This window comes from Amia ocellicauda, unplaced genomic scaffold (genome assembly GCF_036373705.1).
Source record: "Amia ocellicauda isolate fAmiCal2 unplaced genomic scaffold, fAmiCal2.hap1 HAP1_SCAFFOLD_34, whole genome shotgun sequence".
Classification (NCBI taxonomy): Eukaryota; Metazoa; Chordata; class Actinopteri; order Amiiformes; family Amiidae; genus Amia; species Amia ocellicauda.
In genome coordinates this window covers 940,530-963,278 of record NW_027102909.1, presented here as the reverse complement: position 1 = coordinate 963,278, position 22,749 = coordinate 940,530, and the positions used below count along the sequence as shown (strand labels likewise).

Below are 22,749 nucleotides of genomic sequence, written 5' to 3'. Positions count from 1 at the left end.
AAGGACACTCAAAATTATCGAGGGTCCTACCCGCCCGCCTCTTATTATGGGGTTGATACTATGATGTCTCATGAGAGGGAGGAATTCTTTAAATGGTACAATACGGTTAAGGGAGGTGTTTTTGATTTCCGCGAAGAGATGGCCGCTTATTGTAAAAATGATGTGGTGATCCTTAAAGAAGCCTGTTTGCGTTTCCGCGCCGAGGTTATCAACACATCGGGCCTCGACCCTTTGCAAAGTGTGACCATAGCGTCTCTCTGCATGAAAATGTATCGATCCAATTTCTTGCAGAAAAACACTATAGCGGTCACCACTTCTGACAACTATCGTGCTAGACAAAAGAACTTTTCGACTGTCTCCATACAGTGGCTGGAATATCTGAGTGCCCGGGATAACATCTTCATCAGACATGCTTTAAATCAAGGGGAAGTCAAAATGGGTCCTTACTACTTAGACGGTTTTAGCGACGTGTCCGGGCGGCGTACCGCTTATGAGTTTGCTGGTTGTATTTACCATGGCTGTCCTCAGTGCTTCGACCCAAACACCTTTAACCCCGTAACACAAAAACTCTGCGGTGACATGTACTATGATTTCCAGGAACGAATTGAAACTTTAAAAAACACCTATGGTTTGAATGTGCTGGTGATTTGGGAACACGCGTGGACGACCCTGAAGCAACAGGATGTGGGGGTACAACGGTTTATGGAAACCTTGGACTTTCCTGAACGTCTAGAGCCCAGGGATGCGTTATTTGGGGGTCGTACCAACGCCCTCTGTTTACATTATGAGGTAAAGGATGGTGAGAGAGTAGATTACTATGATTTCACCAGTCTGTACCCTTATGTCAACAAGACCAAAATGTACCCGGTGGGGCATCCAACCATTGTTTATCGTGACTTTCTCGAAATCGGACAGTACTTTGGTTTGATCAAAGTCACCATGTACCCTCCTCGCGAGCTGTTCTTACCCGTGTTGCCTTACAGGTGTTCGGGAAAATTGATGTTCCCTCTGTGTAGAACGTGTGTGGAAACTGAAAATCAAAATACCTCGTGTCTGCACAGTGATGACGAGAGAGCGCTGACGGGTGTCTGGTGTAGCATTGAGCTTGACAAGGCGGTGGAGAAAGGTTACAGAGTCGGTAAGGTGTATGAGGTTTGGCATTTTTCTGAAAAATCTGATACTCTTTTTGCTGAGTACATTATGACCCATCTGAAAGGGAAACAGGAGGCATCGGGCTATCCCTCATGGTGTGTTGACTCCGCGGCCAAAGAGCGGTACGTTCAGCAATATTTTGAAAAGGAAGGGATCCGTCTAGAGCCGGGGAACATAACTGTAAACCCCGCCAAGAGACAAATGTCCAAACTGATTTTAAACAGTTTGTGGGGTAAGTTTGGGGAAAGAAATAACCGTCTAAACACAACCTTGATTAAAACCCCTGAACAGTTTATAGAATTTATGTTTTCCAAACAACATGCAGTATCACACTTTCAATTCTTAAATGACCACGTGGCACAGGTCCAGTGGAGGGCCCCTAAAGATTTCCCCACCAAACAGGGAAACGTTAATGTTTTCATAGCGGTTTTTACCACGGCTTACGCCCGGCTTGAACTGTACAACTTAATGGATCAGCTGCAGGAACGCACGCTCTATCATGATACTGACTCTGTAATCTTTGTCACCAGGCCAGGGGATTGGGTCCCTCCCCTCGGGGACTACCTTGGGGAGTTAACGAGCGAGCTAGATCCTCAGGACCACATAGTGGAGTTTGTTTCAGGGGGTCCTAAGACTTACGCATACAGAACGGCTGCGGGTAAGACCTGTATGAAAGTTAAGGGTTTCACTCTGAACCATTGTAACAACAAGCTCATTAACATCAAGTCTCTGACGACCCTGGTACAAAGTTTTGTAACCGAGAAAGACGCGCCTCCTCGCGAGATTATTACAGCCGGAAATCAGATCTATCGCAATAAAAAGGGGTACACATTGGAAAATAGATCACTAAACAAACGGTTCAGGGTGGTGTACAATAAAAGAGTGTTGAAGACTGATTATACCACTCTGCCTTATGGATATTAGCAGTGGTTTTGATAACCGCCTTCAACACCCTTTCTCCTGTATTATAGCCGGTCCCTCCAATTCGGGTAAGAGCTATCTTATAAAGAACATCCTAGAAGATGTGGACGCAACCGTGTCCCAAGCTCTTGACAACATAGTGTGGTGTTACTCTTGCTGGCAGCCTCTCTACGATGATTTGGCATCAAAAAAAAATAATCTGAAATTTGTGCAAGGTCTCCCCGCCTCGTTGTGTGACGATGACCTGTTCCCGCCCGGACAAACTAATCTAGTGATCCTTGATGACCTGATGGAGCAGGCCGGTGACAACAGTGAAGTGGAAAAAGCTTTCACAAAGTACACTCATCATAGGAATTTAAGTATTATTTATTTAGTTCAAAATCTATTTTTTCAAGGTAAAAAAAGCCGTACTATTAATTTAAATGCCAATTATATAATTCTTTTTAAAAACCCCAGAGATAAACTACAGGTCACCGTCTTGGCTCGTCAAATGTACCCTAACCAGACCAAGTTCTTTTTGGAGGCATTTGAGGATGCCACCAAAAAACCCTACGGGTACTTGATTGTGGACTTAAAAGCACAAACCCCAGAAGACTTTCGCCTCAGAACAGGTTTGTGCCCGCCCGATTGGCCGGCAGTGTATGCGCTAAAGAAAAGGAAATAAATAAGAATGTCTGTTCGGATTAAAAGAAATCTGCCGCTTTTACAAATGTTATTTGAGGGGAGCCCGCGCCATAGGAAAGCTGTGCTGGCAGGGGCCCCCTCGGATTTGATCGAGACCCTGTGTGAAATAGCTTTTAACATCTTACGCGGTAATATACCCCTAACCCCTTCTCAACATTCTAAACTCAAAAAACAAAAAGCGGTTATCAAGATCATCGCTAATAAGAAGTATTCTATTAAAAGAAAAAGAAAGAAGATTAATCAAACCGGAGGTTTTATAGGACCGCTGTTGAGCATAGCCGTGCCTTTCCTAACCAGTCTTCTAGCTTCCAGAGTGAGTTAATAATGGAATATGCTCAGAAAATGTTTTTGATCCCTCAGGAGCAGCTTGAGAAACTGAGAAAAAATGTTGTCGGGCCAGAGCCCATTAGACAAACGGCCGAAAACAACCTGGACTCTGAAATGAAAGCTATACTGGCCAGGGACGATTTAAATCAGTATTCCAAAGCCCAGATGTATAGCAACACGTTACAGCGCTACCTCCGTCTGGTTAGACAGGGTGAAAAAGATCAAAACATTTTAACTTTAACCATGGCCTCTCAAGAAAATGGTTCTGGGGCTGATGCGGGGGGTACGGTTGATAAAGATGTTGCGGTGCCCGAACCTGTTGAGAGTTCAGAGGGAGATGTTGTAACGGATGTTTTGAGAAACATGCCGGCCAGAAGCAAAAGACATGCAGAATATATTCTGCACAAAATGGTTCAGAAACCGCGGGTAACGACTTGGAATGAACAGGGTGAATTTGTTTTTAAAGGACAACTGATCAAAGGTTCACACATGTTTGATTTGTTGAAGAGTGTCACTAGCACTAATAAGGTCCCCGATAGTCGCCGACCTGTAGGCTGGAATGCTTTCCTACAGGCGATGGCCTGTCTGAACATGCCCCAATCAACAGTCCCTAACCAGGAAACGCGACAAAAAATCCGTCTGTGTAAAGAGGTGGCGACTGATCTGACGCCGATATCTCATTACTCTGACCGTGCTGAGCAAACATCCTCAGGATCTATCCATCGTTGGGAAGCTTATTAATCTCATGTTTTTATTTGTCTCCCCTGTAAATAAGGAACCGACAAACAATTTTTTTATTTTTTATTTTTATTTTCAAATGTTGTACATTTATTTATAACATAACCCTGCTTTGTATAAGAATTGTGTTGAATAAAAACAAAACTAATGATTCAAAGGCTGTTTTCATTATTTTTCACTTTAACACGCATGACATCTTTTAAAATCCTCACAAGAACACCCCATCTGTATACATGGCTGGCTAGGGTCGTAAGTAATTGTGTTATAAGGAGGGGTCCACAGTGTCCTGACAAACTCTGCCACTTTTTTATCATTTTGGCCTAAATCCTCACTGTACAAGGACATAATATCGGGGTATGACCTTCCTTTAGATCTATGATATAAGAAAAACACACAGTGTTGACCACAAGTGAAGGTCTGAAGACTTTGTACTTGACGACCGCTGTAAATGGTTTCTTGACAGTTGTTGAGCAGAAAGTTATTGATCTTCCGAGGGAAAGGTCTGAAATCCGGGGGGTTTCCATAGGAATCAAAAAATTCCCCACAGCGGTCCTCCCTTAGATAAATAGCCAGCCAATGTTCTCCGGGCATATTTTTAGGGTGTGTGTTGATTATGTACATTGCAGGTAAATTCTTGATCTTAAATTTAGGCAGCTGGTCGCAGGCGTAGACTCCTTGAAACACTTTCCGTGAGCCGGCCAGGGCATTCATGATGTGGTTGAGCTCTCTGGTGTTCATTTTAATAATAATCATACAGAACGTTTCTCCTCTGATTCACCTCAATAATGTTGTCAAACACAGCATACACGACCATATTTACAGTGCGTGGTAGAGGCTGCTTGAAACGCATCTCCAAACGCATATTGCCCGTCTTCATCAGTGAAAAATGTTGTCCACACTCTTCGTCAGGGGTCAGGTTGAAACCGTACAGGGTGTAACCGCTGCAGTATTCCCGGCGATCGATCAGCAGAGGTTGATCCTTGAGATGGCGACCCGTAGCCAGTACTAGACTGTAATATTCACGAACCGCGTTGCCGTTTTCAAAGTCAGGTTGAAAAGGTCTGGATGGAACCTGCACACCATCGACGTACAGTGCTATAAATTCCGCGTTATAATGTTTAAAGTTAAAGGGGTTCTTGTTGTAAACCCCGGTAAATGCATCATTATCCACGAGACCTATAATAACCTGTTTTGGGAGCTGTCCTAGAAACAGATTTTCCTGGTTCATCACCCGTGTCCCTGCGGGGATACTGTGGACTTTCATATAGACTCTTTCGATCGGGTACTTGGCGTTTGCCGTCATTAAAGCCTGTGCATGTCCTAGTTTAACCGCCGGGGAGACGGATACTTTTTTCACAAACAGCGAGGCCGATAATATGGTCAGTTTATATTTTTCAGTATCAGGGGTCATCAGACAAAAAGCACTTTTACTACGGATCATTTTAATTTTAATGTCTACCCCGTTGAGCATGAGTTTTTCTTGGAAAAATATGTCTGCATGGATATGTCCCATTAGCTCAAAGGTCCTCCCTTCTGTTGAAAAGGCCGTTCTTTTTTGCAAACCCTTATTGAGTCCCTCTGGATCCTGGTCGTCCATAGCTTCCGGGGTGTCTTTGAAGAAAAGGCCGGGGCTGAACTGTTTGCTTAGGGTCTCCTCACTATAATTAAGGATACACTCCATCATGGCCCTATAGGGGTAAGTATTGCTGCTTTGACTAATGAGCCGATCTCCCAGGGTCACATCCACCTGTGAAAACATGGTGGCCACCGGGTAATTGATGACCCCCGCGTTGGCCGTCTTCTCGATTGCATCGCCATCCTCATCAGTCACTTTACAGTTCATTAAAATAAATGTGTTATTCAAATCAATATAATCCTCGCCATTGCCAGCTATAAAAAACTCCAGAGGGGCCGTATCTGAAATTGCGGAAAGAGGGGGTATCTCTACATATATGCTCTTATCTATACTCGTTTGAGTGTATGGAACTGTAAACAGATCCAGTTCTGATTTGACGCATTCTTCCGATAGACTGTGGACAAAAGACATTTTTAAAAGATGTATCCTGAGGCTCTATTTGTCTTTCTTTGCGACTTTCTTTTTGCCGGTTTTTTCTTGTGCTGCTTCCTTCTCCGAGTGTTTCCACGATATGTTGGAGAATGAGAGATTCTTCGTTTTTTGTTAGCCACGGATCTTCGTCGCCCTGGTGGACACATACTGTTTCTTCTTTTACCCCCCCTCCTCGCCATTACCATGAGACCCGAACCCTCCTGCGGCTCATGGCTAGCTGCCCGGTTCATAACATTGGTGAACACGTCACTAACAATATTTTTAGCCGCTGATTTCAAGTGGGGTCTGGCTATAGCAAAGCCTCTCTTAAGCAGGGGTACGGCCATTCTAAAGAGACCACGAAAGAGTCCTCCTAGACCGGCTCCATACATTGTAGGGGCTCCTACAAAACCGGGCAAGCCGTTCCCGGCTTGCATCTTGTAATAATCCACATAGGCGCTAGGATCTACATAACCCCTCGAGGTAGCCATTTTAATAATGTACACACTGTTTCAGGGGTCGAAAATGTAGTTTGACAATAACTTTACCGAAGCGGAAGGGCACGTTGATATTCTGATCCGATTTTACTTCGATCGTGATGTTGTCAAAGTGGGTCTTTGAGACTGGTACGTAGTGTGGCTTGTCATAAGTAATTGTGACCATGTCATTGCTTTTACCTTTAATAAGTACATTTCTCAAAAGGGGGACATAGCTATCCCCGACCCTCTGGTGTGTTATGATATCCGTATACACATAAAGAGTGTAAAAGCCGCCCCTGATGTCGGCCGGGAAGGGGGCCACCACTTCTGAGAACCTGCTCTCTGTGTCAGAATAGAACCCTAATATACGACCCAGTTGTCCGTTGGTTTGAATGCTAATACAAGGTTTTGACACCTTGTACACTCTGTTTTTAATAGGGTTGTAATATAGCTTGATGTTGGGGGTGCCTTCTGAGAACTGTTTATGCATCTCATCTAATATTGTATCCACATTGTCATAATAACCTCCTTGTATCGTGAATGTCCATTGACTCTTTTTAACATCATCAAAAATGGCGAAGGTGGCATCCTTATCTTGTAAAACAGCCCAAGTGTAAGGATACTGTATTTCCGCCAACCCCACTTCCCACGAACCCCTTAGATCTATAGATTTTCCAAATTGTACCGTGTAACTGGATATTTCATTTTTAGGGTATATATCGAGAGAGGCGTTACTGGGTAGAGTCACGTAGAAGCCTCCTGATTCCATCTTGAGTATCGAAAGTAATGACCCCAACACCCCCGCGGACACGTTGTTATAAGGCTTGAATATCACAAACCTGTTGTTCCGGGACCCAACTATTGAACTTTTCAGGCCATCCAAGCCATTTCACCAACACATATTTTTTCCGGTTCTGGGTTTTCTCAGCTAATATCTTTTCAACTCTGTATACAATGTCTTTACCCACAATAATTTTTTGTAACTCGGCTTCGTAAAACGTTCCTTCTATATCCTCCCCGTCATAGTCTTTTAACCGGTACACGGGGGGGTCTCTAGCCACCTGTTCGGTAACTGTAAAATATTCGTCAGAAAATGTTTGTTCATAACCTTTGGCAAAAGTACTCCTTAGCTTTGAAACGCGAACCACATCGCCGATGTTGAACTTATAAGTAGTTTTCCCCTTCTTAATAAATGGGCCGTATAATTTTTTATAGACCTTAAAAGAATTACTTTGATCAACATCTATAGGCTTCATTTTAATACTGGCGTGATACCCTTGGTTGTAAGCATCGATAAAATCCTGAACTTTATCAAAATACTTGAACGTGTTGACCGCTGTAAAATATCTCCACATTTTGGTCTTTATGGTGCGGTTAAACCTCTCCACCACCGATGCCTTAAGCTCATTACCGGTGGTGAAATGATGTATTTTGTGTCTCTTCAGTAGATTCTGAAATTCTCTGTTGAGAAACTCTTTTCCTTTATCAGTCTGCAGTTTTTTAGGACATCGGCCCTGGGACAATATATCCTCAAAGGCTCTTGTCACCGCCCGACCTGTTTTATTATGTAGAATGCGAGCCCAGGCATATTTTGATAACACATCGATACACATCAACATAAATTTGTGACCATTGTTATGTTTTGATAAATTTGACATATCGACTAGATCCATTTGCCATTGTGAGTCTATGTCAGTTGCATATACGCGGTTTCTTTTAAAGTTAATCCTGAGAGGTTTATGTAAGGTATAGGCGTCTTGTTCCCGTAACCATTCTGAAACAACCACATCATTAACCTTCACACCGGCCTCAGCGAGTCCTCTTTGAAAACCCTTCTTACCCGCCAAACCCCCAATCTTTGCTGGGTTGTAGTATAGTTCATGCATTTGGGGAGCTTGCCGAGTCATTCTGGCAAATAAACACACAGACCCACACTATGCGCCAAAGTTTTTATACAAGGTTTTTTATTCAACTTCAGGAGAGCAGATACCCCTTTTTAGACATTTGAGAAAAGTATAACATACACAACAATTTTTTCTACGGTCCAGACAAAAAGAAATCATATGATTGGTTACTTGATCTATATCAACAAATACCTGTTTCTTTATCTTGTAGGCACACACCTCAGTTACATATGTAAATAAAACAACAATATGACCTATTTTAAAAGTAAACAGAGGGGTATTAAACATGTTCAGTAAAAGGTCATACAGATGTTGATGAAATGGCCTAATATCATTCTTGGCCCCCTTGAGCGCTTCATCCCAGTGTTCGTACCCCCCGGTCTTTGTTACAGCAACCATTAACTTTTCCAGGTTTGAAAGTTGATCCTCATCGATGGTTAAATCTGTAGAGAAAAGGCTCGCATTGGCTACTTTTCTGTCAAGCACATGGTGTAATAGCGCTCTCAGGTTAGCTGCAGAGTGTTGATGACAGAACCAGTTGCAGCAGCAGTCCAGAACATTCCCCATGTTCAAAGTCCCTTAGTTCAGGTCAGAGTCTGAATCAGTGGCGTAGATGTCGAATTCTTCGTCGCTGCCCCCAGCTTTAACTTCTTTACGGAAGAAATAAGCTTTTAGCTTGCCAGCGGTTTTTCTACTTGGCTCATCCAGGTCATTGAGCAGCTGCCCAAGTTTCTCTATTATAAACGGCTCCTTTTTCAGCTCCAGCAAAATCTCATCTATGATTTTCTGGACTTGTCCCGCAGTGACATGTATGTGGGAGTAAGACAGAGCCTTGATTAGTGCCGGTTTCAGCCACGGTTTGTTCAGTCTTCTGTAAAACACGTTGAAATAGAACAGGAAATAGTAACGGTCTGGTTCAAACAAACAACTGTGTCTCAACTGACTGGGGTGATTCACTTCACACCCTCGACAGACTTCTTTCAGAGCTCTGTCGATGAGAGCACTCAGAATATACACCAGGGTGCTTTTAACCACTCTGCTTACTTGGTCACATACCCCGGGCATAAATCCTGCGTCTTCATCACGCCCCCGAGACAGTCCGATGCTCATTGGGTCGCCTGGTGGTTTGTGGGGTGTTTCTACATCCATTGGACTGACCCCCTCCTGAGACGCACAGACGGTAGACAGTTCGGCAAAATCGATGCCCTCCAGGAGCTCCAGAGGCTGGGGATCCACGAGACTCATTTGGACATCCATCGCCCCGCATGTTGTTTCGTCCTGAGGGACCGGGGTCTGAGGTCTTGGAGGGTAACCGCAGTCAGAGGGTTCCGGTGTGTATACAAAATCTGGGGAATAGAACCAGGGTTGATCCCGGGTTTGAAGAGGCCTGTAGAGCCTGTCGACGTCCGCAGCTTTCGGGTAAGACATTCTCTTTAATTTTAAACCATGAATGAATTGTTGCGCCTTTTATCCTATCTCTTCACTACGTCACGACACACCGCCCTCTTAGAAGAGAGTAGACCCTGAGCCGTCAGACCCCCCTCCAAACCCCCACAGGTCGTCTGTTTTATCATCGTCGTCGTCATTCAAGGGGGCTATATAATCCATAATCCAGCATATTCTCCTTCTAACAGAATCCAGTTGTGAACATTTGGTCAAGATGTCAAAACCATCATTTATACAGTTTATGACCTCTTTCAAGAACGGCCAGTCCACGGCGTCAAACATAATTTCAGTAACCTGTTTTTCTGGATCCTCCACAACCCCTTCAATAGGGTTTGTAACCAGGGTACTGCTAAACAAAACCTTACGATCAGTAGTTAGAGATAGACTCTTCACCACTGTACCATAGTTCTGCAAGCTTTCCCATTCACACCTTTCAAAACTCTGCGTCGGAGACTCCGTTTCGCCTTCTCTTGGAACCTCATGCAAGCCTTCTAGAGTCTTATCCACAAGCCCCTGGTCTCTCCATGCCATCACCTTCAACCAGTCCTCATAAGAGTATTCAATCACCGTCTCAAAAGGTTCCAACGTACCCTCCTTCTCTCCCAAAGCATAAAGCTCCACTCCAACATAGCTGGGATCCCTTTTAAAGCGGTAACCCCGTCGACCCCCCCAGAACAACACCCAGGAGTGTTCAATCTTCAAATTGGTGAGTACAGGAACCCTTGCCCGGGATTGTTTCTTGCGGGGTTTCATGTTGATGTCGCTGGCCATGTTGAAGAAAGCGGGATGTTTCAGATGCTGAGAATTAAAGAGGTATTGCCTAAAAGCAGCGCGGGTTCTTAAATAGAGAGGAGAGTTTCGGGGCGTTGCCTTCAGAGGGGTGGGGGTCTTTATGGGCGGCCTTGTTGTTCAGGGTTTTATGGGTGTACACTTTCTGACGGATATGACGTAGGAATAATTAAGGAAATAAATCTACCTAAAATCACGCCCCCCAATTATGACGTAGGAATATTAATAAGCTTAGGGCATACGTCATAACAAAATAGGCCGCGCCCAAAAAACCCTACTATCTACTAATGAGATAAATTGGAATCAAGATTATTATTATTTTGAATTGTCCCTTTACTAGAAACCTTATAGATTGTGCGAATGTCAACTAATGTGATAGAGATGCCTTTTATAAGGACGATCTCTGATGTTGTGTGAACCACACATTGTGTCTTCAGACTGATTTATTCCACATGGCAGATATGCATATTATGAATCGTGTCCTGAAGGAACCGATGTCTGACCCATATGGAGAAGATGCTGGTGTTCTTGTTGAGACACAGTAGGCCGAGGGCGCGGCTTTAAAGACAGCCTCACAGCAACTTGAACAGACCAATGCTGAGGTCCACTACGCTGAAGTGATGCTTGACTCAGTGGAGAAATAAGTTAAAATACTATAATTAAAGGTTTTCCAGATTATAGGAATCTACAATATATTGTGAAACTGCTCAGATGACGTCCGCAGTAGCACATATTCTTCTATTGATAGTTTAATTTATAATGTACTATTAGTGGAGATGTCACATTATTCAAATGAATAGAATGACAGCCATGAAGTCAGAATCAGTCCATTGCCCTTCACTTAAGATTTGTACAATGTATAATGTTTATAAATCAAAACGCAACAAATATATGTACAATACAGTTTACAAACTGAATTTGTAAAAAAGAATGTTTTGCTGACTTTTGTATTCTCTTTGAAGCAACAAAATGTATGTGTTATGTATGTCGTAACTAGGGTTTGACTTTTATGACCTGGGGCTGGATGAAATTTAATTTGAGATGCACTGTAAAAGCTCCAGGAAATTGCAACTGGCCACTGCACCTTCCATAAGAGAGCTCAAACATTTGCTAATGCATTGGTTGCCTCACAGGCACTCTTTCCCTGGTTTGCCCATGTGGCGCATGGTGTTGGCCACACGGGCAAAGGGGGGATGTGTGCATCAGTCTTTTAAATTGGTTTGCCCCAGGTTTTATAGTAACAGCTTAGCAATATTGTAGAACTTGCCACATTTGTCAAGCTCATAATCCTGCAATATGCAAATAGATTGTGTTCAAAAGCTTAAATGTTGTGGATATGAATATATACTTGTAATAATATATAGGTGTTCTAAATGGGTTGAAGCCTATCCCGTAGGAAGGCTGAAGTAGTAAAAGTAGCAAAAATACAGTTAAGGGATGTTATATGTAGATTTCGCATTCCAGGGAAATTTCCAGTGATAGGAACACTCACTTCACTGGGACAATAGTGCAGGAACTATGCAAAGCCCTGCGAGGTAAACAACATTTTCACTGCCCCATCAGGCTCAGTCAGCTGGAGCAGTGGAGAAACAAAATGGGATATTAAAGAATAAGCTGTCTAATATATGCAAACAAACAGGACTCAAACGTCCAGATCCCCTTCCTATAGTCCTAATGACAATGAAATCGTCAGCAAATTGAGAAAAACAGGTCTTTCTCCGTGTGAGATTATTATGGGATGACTTATGAGACTCTCCATCACTCCTCCATTGTCTGTAAGGGAAATGGACATCCACTTGATGGATGATGCTATGTTGTCTTTTTGTATGGGACTAACACGTGCTTTCGAAGCTGTCCATTCACAGATGAAAGCCGCCCAGACTGAACCATCCCAGCAGGTTTACCACCCCTTCCAGCAAGGTGACTGTGTATATCAAAGCACACAAGAGAAAGTCCTCCCAACAGCCCAGGTGGACAGGGCCCTACCAGGTGCTCCTGACCACCCACACAGCTGTGAAGTGCCTAGGAACGACGACATGGATCCACTCCTCACACTGCAAACTTGCCAATCGAGGCGAACAGCACAACCCTGGTGGAGAACAGAGGGATAAAGGAATTGTTCTTCCACATCAGATTTGACATTACTGTATGTATGCAGGCCCTTGTAATTGCTTTTCCAATACTGTCAACTGGTTATTGATGATTGATTTCACATTGTGGTACGAGTATCGAGTGAAATGAGTGCTATCCACCTTAACAACACAGCGATAACATGGAGCCGGCAGGTGATCCAGGTCACAATAGAGGTCAAGCAGTGGGAGGAGGAAGACGTGGTGGTCAAAGGTGTAGCGTAAGGTACACTTATAAAATTCAATTAAAGAAGTGAATTTATAGTATCACCTTATCACGAATCCTGGAATCTTGTAGAACTCAATTTCTGTAATAATTGGACGCAGACACCAATTCCAAAGATATAAATTGTCAAATTTATTCAAAAACGAAGACTAAATGTAGCACTACATTAATTATACAAAAGGGAAAAACTAATTAAAATTCAACTCTAGATCAACAAATCAAAGACAAATCACTTCCGTGACCAAATCAAAGACCATGGGATCGCATATGATAACACACAAATCATTAAACAAAAAAGGTTATAAACACATTGACTACAATACCGGTTAGTAAGACGAAGGTAAGTCTCTCATTAGTATTGTTAGTCAGACATTCAATAACTATGCAGGTTAGTATTTATGTCAGGTAACTTCTCGTTATATATATATCAGTCTCATTAACGTTTAGGTGGAGAGAAAGATCCTATCATTACTTGTTACCACAATTTCCCTTAACTGATTATTATTCAATGATTAAGGATAGCCAGGGCCACCTATAATCTGGTGTCTATTAACTTGTGTCAATTTCAGACTAAACAGTTAAACAGGAATGAGAAGATATTTCTCGGCATTGACAGATTTTATTTCTAAAATTATCAACAAAACAGTTGAATGCAACACACATTTATATTTAAGAAAACTAAATGATATTACACTTTCTAGAGTTATGAATCACAGATTAACATTTCTAATTGATTTCTTAAATGTCATGAATCACAAACTCCAAACTGTTAAACTTATGTGAACTTCGTCACAGAGAGGCCTCTCTGGCTTCGGGCTCAGATAACAGCACACGGCACGAGGTCCGTGTGGTTTGGAACAAAGGCAGTCCGGTTCGGCTTTGTCCAAGAACTTCCACTCAGTCGATGCACCTGGAAGTTGGGGTTTCGCGAATGTAGAGTCTTTTCCAAACAGATTTTCCACTGGTTTGAAGGCTCCAAGGTTGTGCACAAAATCTTCTTTGTAAGCAGGGTTCCACCGTAGTTACTTGAAGACAAAGTCTTTGAGGAAAGCAGGGCCCTGTTCGTTCCAAGGGTCAAGTTTCTTAAGACTCAAATAGCTATTTAAATGACTTTCGTATTCAGTCGACTTAGTCAATTGTCCAGCTGGATGGCTGGGCACAGGCGGGCAGCGCAGTCTGTAAATTTCTTTATTTAATAAAGTCCTTTAAAAGAATTCTTCGTACGGCTCAATCTCCTTCTCCCAGTTTAACCCTTCTGTTGCTGGTAAAGACTTAGTTGGTTTCTGGTTCCGGTTCTGGCAACAGAGATACAAGTTGAGCTGTGGCAGCGAGTTACTGGTTTAGGTGAGAGAGAGAGAGAGATGCCGTGCGTTACCCTTTATACGCCTGTCAGATCAATAGGTGATTGGTTCTTTAGTTTGTGAGATTGGATTTCGGCTTCAGCCCCCAGTGTCCTATTGGAGGGGGGCTTGATTTATGACTGATGTCAATCCATGCCATCTATTGGAAATGCCGGTTGGCACGGGTTCGTAGCTCTGTGTCGGGATTTCGGCTCTCGTCCATTTCAAAGAGTTTTTATTTCCTACAGGCCCCCTTCCCCAGACATCTCACAGCAGGGATTCCAAGCTATTTGGCCCATTCTTGGTGCCATCCTCCCAAGACTGTCACTTTGATGTAAACCAGTTCACATGCTGATGAGTTAAGGAAATCTGATAAATTTGGGGGGGAGAGGTCTTCTTTAGATCAGTGCTTCAGCTCAGAGCTAAAATGCTCTTATCAGAATACACCCAACATAACGCTACACTGGTTAATTCTGTTCTGGGAAAACCACAATCCTGCAGGTTTAATAAGTCTCTCTACACATCAGTCCCTGAGTACCTTCAACCAATGGTCATTTTGACCAATTAAGCCCAAGAATTGAGTCAATTAAGTTGTCATGGACTACCCAGTGAAGACGTGAACTAACGACTAGGTCACACTGTGAGCTCACCAGAGCAGACATTACACTGAGCTCACTGTGAGCTCACTTAGCGCTTTTCCAGCGACATGGTGCCGGTGCTGGAGCCGGAGCTGCTGCTCGGCCTGGGATCCAGCTGATCTTTTTTGAACCGGCCCGCTTTTCCAACGGTTTTGACGTCACTGGATGTGGGCATTCCCAAGCATGGAGTAGAAGTGGAGAAACACAGCAATAGTAATCAGCACCGAGGCGACTGCGTCTTTAAACCCCATTTAACATCACAATCAAACTCATTCCGCGTCTATGGCAAATCGTAACCCTAATGTTACAAATGTTCCCTAAACACCTATTTTGCAGGATCAATAAAAAATTATTAGGATTTTTTAAACTTTTACTGACACACATAGTTAATAGCAATGTGTTATAACTTTACCGAAAATAATAATCTGTATATCTTTAATTGTTTAGACGTTATTAAGATATAATGCATCTTTCACATAGGGAACATTTGTAACATGTTAGGAAAAACAAACAAATGATTTGAAAATATTCATAATTACAGCATACAATTTGTCAGGCTTCATAACAATGGTATTTATAACATACTCTGTAAAAATCAAGCAAATAGCATTTGTGGTTCACGAGAAAATATGTATATATAATCAAAGCTATCAGACTATAGCAGCCGGTGTATGAAGACACATACGATTATACAGCATTATTTGGCAGCTTCGCAAGACCTAATTTTAAACGTTGTTGGTAAATTAGATAATTAGTGGGGACCCGCTATTTGCAGTTCTTCCCCTCCATAATTGCTAAAATAAAGTTTTACTGACATTTTATTGACCCTACCACTGCATAGGGCACATCTGTAACATGAACGCTACTGAATGGCACATACATTGAAAACTACGGAGAACTGAGACAAATCCACTTTACACTTCATAAATAATCTTAAAACGTTTCCAACCAAGGCAACACCCACTTGAAATACGTTCACTCTCATTTTTGGTAAACAAAAAGAGAGATTGTTACATATGTTCCCTATGATGCATCTACAGAGAGAGAGAGACAGACAGACACTAACTCTCTCTCTCTCTCAGCTGGGAGTGTGTGGGAGGGGTCTGCAGTGAGCGGGAGTGCTGCTGAGAGCTCTGTCCTTTGGCTGCGTTTTTTTGTTGCTTTACTTTTTTCAGTTTGTTTATTTTGTCTTCTGTTTTCAGTGCTTTTCTTATTGTGGGGGAACAGGGGAGGGGAGGGGGGAGTACCGGTAGTTCTTCCCGGGTCGGGGGGTCGGACCCCCTGAATGCGTCTTTTGAAAAACTGACCCGACGCCATGGAGTCAAGATCGCTCCGGTGCAGTTCTGCCCCCTAGAGCAGTGTGTGTTAGCGGTTGGGGAGGTAGCAGGGTGTGAAAATATCAAGTCTGCTGCCATTGTTATCTTCTTAAAAACCACTGATCTGCTCAATCAGCTAGTGGCTAATGGCACAGTGTTAGACGACACTTTCACCCCGGTGTTGCCGCTCGCTGCTCCTGCCCGGAAGGTAACGCTGTCTAACGTCCCTCCGTTCATCCGCACCGGCTCGGGCAGCTGATGTCCGGCATTAAGAGGGTCCCGCTGGGCTGCAAAGCCCCGCAACTGAAACACGTCGTGTCCTTCCGAAGGCAGCTGTATATGATCCTCAATAACATCAATGAGGATCTTAATGTCTCCGAAGTTGGATCTCTCTTGCTGCCACCACCACGAAGATTGCTCTTTAGTAATGTTGGAAAGTCAAAGACAGCAACCGTCAGGGTTCTTGCATATGACGTATTCGTGCTGCACCTCTCTGCAAGGATCCAGGACAGTTTGTCAATGTAAACTCCAGTGCCTGGGAATATTTCCACCTAAAAGACAATGGTAAATAAAAAACAAGTTTATCCCCAAACTATTCTTATATTATGTTAAGTGGAATACATTATCAGTAAGGCTGTGATTTTGTTACAGAAATGTGTTATTAAAGACCACAGTATGTCTCAATTCTAAGTTTATTAATTTACACACATAATAAAGTCAGTGAATCTGTGACACCCATAATTCAATTACATTCTTATTATCAACTATAACTATGAATATAACTGATAATGTAGCATCATTAGATTGTTTACAACCAATATTTGTTTTCAATATATATATTTTTACCTTGTCTTTGTAATATTGTAGACCAAGAGTGTTATACCTGTTTTGGTGATTCTTTGTCAGATTCAGAACAATTTGCTGTGGGGCTGTCAGAACCACTTGATGGTGACACACTTTTGTCTTCATTGCTGATAAATGTGGCTTTTGTTACAATTTTTTTCAGATTGTCCAAAAGGTCTGGAATCTCTGGAGAAAAAAACCTTAGTATTAAATGATAATCATTTCTAGTAATATATTTAATGCAAAGTGAAAACAAAACCATCAATGCCTGCAATTATACTTGAGAGACTTGCTCTATGTTATTGGCAAACTGACCTTTTTGTGGGTCATTAACATTAGCTACAAAAAAAATAAAAAAGATAAAATACAAGAATTTCCAGGTCTAATGTAATGCATATAGTCATTAATGTAGGATTATGAAGTTATGTTGAAAAACTTTATTTAATAATCAGTATTATTAAACTATTAGACAGTGCACATTAAGAGTCTGTATTGTGGTTCTAGATTACTTCAGTATGATCAACTATAATACATTACTCTGGAATCTAAATTACTGAAGAATAACATTTATCAAGGTAAGGAATTATTTGCTATAAATAAAAAAACTTACCATCAACCATACGGTTTCGAAGACATTGGTTTTCATTTTTAAGTCTTGTGTTTTCCTTTTCGAGCTGCTTAACGTTTTGCTGTAGCTCAACTTCACTGGACTCTTTAAATGTCTGTAGAATATGACGGGATCTAATTCTTGAAGCTCCATCGGTTTTCTTTCTTATTTTGTGCTGTATTCAGAGAGGAAAAGAGTTTAAAATGAAAATATATATATATATATATGAATATGATTAAAAAAAAACAATCCTGCAATACATTTATTTAATATTTGCAGTAATTATCTCACCGGTAACTGTGGTTCATCAAGGTCACTATCATCTGAAATTTGAAGTTTTTTGTTTGGTTTAGGTACTCTCTTCATTTTAGGACAGGGCATTTTTGTTAGGTCATTAAGTTTTCTTCTTAGTTCGCCTTCTTTTCCTAAAATAAAAATAAAATAAATAAAACCCTGCATTATGTCCACAGATATTTGGGGATTATATTTATTTGTCATAAAAATACTGTGCTTTGACCATACAAATTAAGATGAACAGCCAACACTGAATCAAAACTGAAGTTAAATTATATCTGGTTTAATTTATTTTGTGATTTGGGGGATTTTATTGTAAAGCACAACACACAATAAATCGTTCTTACAAATGCCAGTCAAGTATGACGAGTTTTTAGCGCCCTCACCACCACCTACCATGTTATGAGAGTATGTTAGAAGTACAACACATTAATAACTTAAACATTCATTTCAAATATACTGTGATTGTATATATCAAATAGCATGTAAAGACTTTAATGTTTTTTTTTTTTAAATAAACATTGTTACCAGTCATAATGATCTGCGCTTCATGGACAGGCCATCCACCTTTTGGAGGTTTGTTCGTGTCTCTCCACTCTGCTCTGAAGTTTCGAGTCGTCTCTTTGTCATCATCAGCAATGCTGAATAAATCAAAATTGCGAAAGCAAGCAGTGGGAATCACGCTGTAAGAGTCTTTGTCGACCCCGCTTTCCCACTTCACCAACGCGTGCATCACCGCCATACTACCTTCACCTTCTCGTCCGTTTTTTCTGCGCCTTTTTCCCCCGACAAGTCACGGCACAAAAAACAGTCCCGCTCTGCATTCTGGTACTTGGCGTTCTTAATAACACCAACAGGGTGTAATCGCATAGACCACTCGAGTATAAAGTACTACATATCCCATCTGTTACAGTTTTTTTTCTTCTTCTGAAACTGCAAGCGCACTACATAAAGTTTGGCAAATGAAGAAATTTGGATGATGAGTTTACAATCTTATAAACAGTATTTAAGTAAACCTAGATATGCAATTCCAAAAAGAACAGCATCGAGATGGAGAAACAGGATACAAAAATAATAATACAATGTTTATACTTTTTGTATTTTAATTACAGTATGTAATTATTGCCTTTTGATTTACATTTACAGAAAAAGAACGGCGGCAAACGTGGACTACCCAACAAGAAGCAACAAAGTTACTAAAATATCAGATTCTCAGGTAAGCTTCATGCAGCCATACATGTATAATTATAAAATCAATCCAAAAAATAGACCTTGTTTACCCTACAACTGATTTGAGTGTTAATTCTATTTAAGATATAAAAAAACATTTTATTTTCTGAACTAATAATCTGTGAACATTCTATTATCTCTATAATTTTAATTAATACATTTATTTTATTATTGGTGGAACATTATATTTTTCAGCTCAGATGATTTCACGTACCATACATTTTTCTGTTAATAAATGTGCAAAAACAAATCAGATGGATAGGCCCCTACATATGAACATTAAGTTAAAGGCCTAGAGTGAGTGTTCTTCACTTCCAGTCATGGCGGGCCACAATCCAGCTCTTTGTAACTCATCAACAACCAAAGACCTGGGAAAAGGGTTAAATGGCTTCAGTTAAGCCAATTAGGTAATTAAGAGCTCAACTGGAAAAAAAACAGCAGGCATAGGGGTACTTTAGGACCACAGTCACTGATATAACCTACAATGTTGTTGTAATGAAAATCAGCAGACAGTGGGCCTCCTCCAGGACTAAGGTTGAGAAGCACTGGTCTTGAAGACCACAATAACAATCGACCTCAAGGGCTAGGGATATTCGAGGTGATGCTAAACCAGTCCTGAATGTTTAAATATAATGTTATTTTCTTGTAGTGTGCCGTTGCTGTTAATGCAACCAGTTATATTGAGCCATCAAATACAGAAGCTGACGAAAGACATCAACATGTAAATTTAGTTGTAAATTTAAAGTGTGTGTGAAAAGTATTTTGTATATGGAGATTAACCCATAGTTTCACAGATAAATTGTGGACCAGTGATATTCAGGATCTTCAAAACAAGTCCTGAATGCTCAAACTTAACACTTCTTTTTTTAGAGTGTCGTTGCTGTCAATCCAGCCAGTGATGTGGAGCCATCAGATACAGAAGCTGATGAAAAACAACATGTAAATTTCCTAAATTAATATGGTGCATCAAAATACTTATTTAGCACTTTCAACTGTTTCTTTGTGATTCCTAAAATTACTTTACAGGCTGGGGCTGGGGGAAGACACTGCGCCCGCCTGGAGAAGCCTGTACAAGCCCCCCTCAATAAGAGAGCTGGCAATCTGCAGTGGAGGGTGTTACACACCATTATTGCTGTCAATTCTTTTATTACTGTTCTTAACCCTGCTGTGTCCGACGCCTGCCCATTCTGTGCTCAGAGAGAGACCGTGTTTCACTGTTTCAGCACTTGCTCTCGGTTGTCACCCACTTTTAGTCTTTTAACTCGTCTTTTTACTGATCTTAACCTGATTTTTAACACAAAGGTTTTTATTTTAGGGGCGCGATACACCAGAAAGACCAAACATGTGGACCAGCTGGTAAACTTCTTGCTGGGCCAGGCTAAAATGGCCGTCTATAAGACTAGGAAGAACAGAGTGTGTGGGGAGGGCAGTGAGGATGCAGTGAGAGTGTTTGCCATGCTGGTCAAGTGCAGAGTCAGACTAGAGTTTAACTATTACAGGCTGATGAATGATTTGGAGAGTTTTGAACAGGTCTGGTGTATTAATGATGCCCTTTGTGAATTGTATGACGGGGAGTTGGTTTTTATTATGTAATTCATTTATAGGGTTTAGTATTTGATGGTTGTTTTGTTGTGTGTATTGGGTTGCTTTCTTTAAAAGTGTACAGATCAGTGGCGGAGTTAATGCTTGTTGGGGGGAGACAAACAAAGGGGAACACTATTTTTTATTTATTTATTTATTTTCTTTTGTATGAATTATTGCGTGTTGCAAACAGGCAATGAAGTCTGATAAAAGTCAAAAAGTCTCTCTCTCTCTCACACACACACACACAGCCAGCAAGACACACAGAGCCAGCCAGCTCAGCGATGACATCACAAACATCTCTCTCAGGTGACTCCTATGACATCACAGAGCACGTACATTCCGTTGCTTGCCGTCTGTCAACCACTCAGTCACTGCCAGCCAGACTGGCTGGCTGACTGGATGGTGGGGCTGCTTGCTGCTGCTGCGTACCTTAGCAAGCTTATTTGCTTGACCGGCCTTCCTCCTCCGCCCACATGCCCACCTATGTCCGATCTGCTGTTCACCTGGATCACAGCTCCGCCCCAACAAGGCAGAGCCTCCCAAGAATGGTACAAACTCACCCACGATCCCCTCCACGGAAAGCTATAGCAAAAGGCAAAAGCATTATACGTAATGAAGAGGAACCCGAGTCCAAGACGCATCCGACCAGCCATACATATTTGTGTGTATTAAAGATCACATTTTATTACATTTAGATTTTCTGTACTTTATTACATATTTTTGTGATTTTTAAATGTATTGTTTCTTTTCCTTATATATGTATGTATGTATGTATGTATGTGTGTGTGTGTCTGTGTGAAAGTGTATGTGTTTGTGTGTCTCTGTGTGAAAGTGAGTGTGTGTGTGTCTGTCTCTGTGTTTGTGTGTCTGTCTCTGTGTGAAAGTGAGTGTGTGTGCGTGTGTCTGTCTGTGAAAGTGTGTGTGTGTGTGTGTGGGTGTGACAGTGTGTATGAGTGTCTGTCTGTCATGTAACTCGCACATCTGTGAGGGCACCATTTTTGCAGAAAGAGATGTACACATTTTGGAGCAACATATGCTGCCATCCAGACATCGTCTTTTCCAGGGACATCCCTGCATTTTTCAGCAGGATAACGCCAAACCACATTCTGCCCAGATTACAAGCGCATGGTTGCGTAGGCAGAGAGTGCGGGTGCTAGCATGGCCTGCCTGCAGTCCTGACCTGTCTCCGAATTGAGAATGTGTGGCGCACTATGAAGTGCAAATTAAGACAACGAAGGCCCTGTGCAGTTGCGCAGCTGAGGAAATGCATAATGGATGAATGGGGGGAAATCCCACTTGCTAAACTTAACCAAGTGGTGTCTTCAGTGCCCAAGTGCTTAATAAGTGTTATTAAAAGAAAAGGTGATGTTACATAGTGGTAAACAGTCGACTGTCCCAACTTTCTTGGTTTCTTTTCACTGCTAATGAGATGCTGTAGAGTGAGTTAGTTATATTGCTTTCAGGAGCTCTAATCGTATTGATGAGTTCATGCAGCATTTGTAATTGAATTTCAAAAAGAAATCCTTGCTGTCTGGCCTGTGTGTATGAGATGTACTCTGTCAATCTTTGGCTAACAACTGAAACATTGGTAGAACAGAAATGGCAACATAAAAAAGAAAAGTACATTTTAAAAGAGCACATTAAATAGGATGAATATACAGTTTTTTACAATCACTTTGTCACTAATTTCAGAACCTTGATGTCATTTTTCAAAACTCTAGACACAAAACTCAAAACGGTCATCACTTGTAACACAGGCTGTCCAATGTTCAAAACATTGCATTGTGCATTCATATCTTTAAAGAAACCTTGCACTTGCAGACTTGTTGGTTCAAATAATTCATTTATCATGAAATACCATAGTAACATTTATTTAGATCACCCACACAGAAGATACCGATAGTTTCACTGTGTAGTTGTTCGTACAATCATTAAATATTGTAGTACAAAATATGTGATACATGTTTCATTATGGTACTACACATAAATACATCACTGTAAAAGGACTAGTAGAGAGAATACTACAGACACAGTGGAATCATTGAACAAAATCTG

General features: G+C 41.5%; 1 non-coding gene across 1 annotated transcript; it reads right to left on the bottom strand.

Annotated features, from left to right (window-relative positions):
- Nucleotides 1-21,211: 21,211 nt before the first annotated feature.
- Nucleotides 21,212-21,326, bottom strand: LOC136732154 (U5 spliceosomal RNA). Its single transcript, XR_010809792.1, has one exon. It is a non-coding gene; the product is annotated as a U5 spliceosomal RNA (small nuclear RNA).
- Between the last annotated feature and the right edge of the window lie 1,423 nt (nt 21,327-22,749).